The sequence below is a fragment of the Arachis ipaensis genome, chromosome B7, assembly GCF_059453495.1.
Source record: "Arachis ipaensis isolate K30076 ecotype BB chromosome B7, ASM5945349v1, whole genome shotgun sequence".
NCBI classification, from domain to species: domain Eukaryota; kingdom Viridiplantae; phylum Streptophyta; class Magnoliopsida; order Fabales; family Fabaceae; genus Arachis; species Arachis ipaensis.
In genome coordinates this window covers 36,703,843-36,705,502 of record NC_142442.1, presented here as the reverse complement: position 1 = coordinate 36,705,502, position 1,660 = coordinate 36,703,843, and the positions used below count along the sequence as shown (strand labels likewise).

Genomic DNA, 1,660 nt, shown 5'->3' with positions numbered 1-1,660 from the left:
ATCATCTCCCAATTAGAATCTTCTTGGGATTTAGAGTTTGCCTGCTGAGGTGGTTGTTGTTGTTGAGACTGAAATTGGCGGTTATTGTAATTGTTCTGTTGGAAGCCGCCCTGAGAATTATTGTTGAAATTTTGAGGTCTCTGAGGTTGGTCCCTCCACCCAAAATTTGGGTGATTTCTCCACCCTTGATTGTATGTCTTAGAATATGGATCATTATTGGGATTTCTAGGACTACTCCCCATGTAATTGACCTGTTTAGAAGAGGATTGAGTATAATCATAATTATCATTTTGCACAAAGTTACCTGTCATGTCATGAGAGACCTCTTGAGGTGGATTTTGGGTGTTGATAGCTAAGACTTGCATGCCACCCATCTGCTGAGTAAGTAGATTTATTTGCTGAGACATAAGCTTGTTCTGAGCAAGAATAGCATTAAGAGCTTCTACTTCCATAACACCCTTCTTCCGAGGACCCTCAGAGTTCATAGGATTCCTGTTAGATGAGTATAAATATTGGTTGCTAGCAACCAATTTAATCAGCTCAATAGTCTCCTCCGGTGTCTTCTTCTTGTGCAATGAACCGTCTACAGAATTATCTAAGCACATCTTGGACATTTCACCCAAACCTTCATAAAAGATATCTAGTTGGGTCCATTTGGAGAACATGTCCGGAGGGCATTGTCTAGTCAGTAGCTTGTACCTCTCCCAAGCTTCATAAAGAGTTTCACCATCCTTCTGCTTGAAGGTTTGAACCTCCACCCTAAGCTTAGTCAGCTTCTTTGGTGGGAAAAATTTAGTAAGAAACTCAGTAACAACCTTGTCCCAAGTATCCAAACTCTCCTTGGGTTAGGAATCTAGCCATAGCGTCCCTCAGAGCAAACGGGAAGAGCATGAGTTTGTACACCTCTGGGTTCACTCCATTTGTCTTCACAGTATCACAAATCTGTAGAAAATTAGAAATAAATTGATTTGGGTCCTCGTGGGGAAGACCATGATACTGGCAGTTTTGTTGCACTAAGGTGACCAATTGTGGCTTTAACTCAAAGTTGTTCGCAGCTATAGGAGGCACCACAATGCTTTTTCCATATAGATCTGCAGTAGGAGCAGAGTAAGAGCCAAGCACTCTCCTTTGTTGCTCATTCTCATTCGGATTTGTCACATTGGCATTAACAGCATTATTTGGATCTATAGTGGATTCTACAGCCATGCAAAGTCTTGCTTGTTGCAAACGTCGCCTAAAAGTTCTTTCAGGTTCAGGATCAAAGTTTAATAGACATTCCTTGTCTCTGTTCCTGCGTATAAACAAACAAAAGACAAGAAAAGATGGAACTCTCTACGTCAGAGTGTAGAGAATTCCCAATAAGGTAACCTGTGTAAACAATTAAAATAAAAATACTAAATAGAATAAATAGATAAATTTCGAAATTTGTAGGTAAAATTAGGACAGAAAAATTCGAAATTAACAAGAAAAATAAACAGAAAAAATTGAAATAATAATAACTAGAGGACACCAAACTTAATTTCAGGAATTAAGAAAAAATATTAGTGCTATTTATTTAATTTTTTTTTGAAAATACTAAAGCAAAATTTAAATAAAATTAAAACTAAAACGCCTAATCTAAGCAATCAAACAACTAATAGTTGTTAATCACTATCAATCC

At 37.5% G+C, this 1,660-nt stretch overlaps 1 non-coding gene across 1 annotated transcript; it reads left to right on the top strand.

The window, feature by feature from the left end:
• The first annotated feature begins 660 nt into the window (after positions 1–660).
• Positions 661–767, top strand: LOC148550853 (small nucleolar RNA R71). Its single transcript, XR_015893493.1, has one exon. It is a non-coding gene; the product is annotated as a small nucleolar RNA R71 (small nucleolar RNA).
• Positions 768–1,660: the final 893 nt, after the last annotated feature.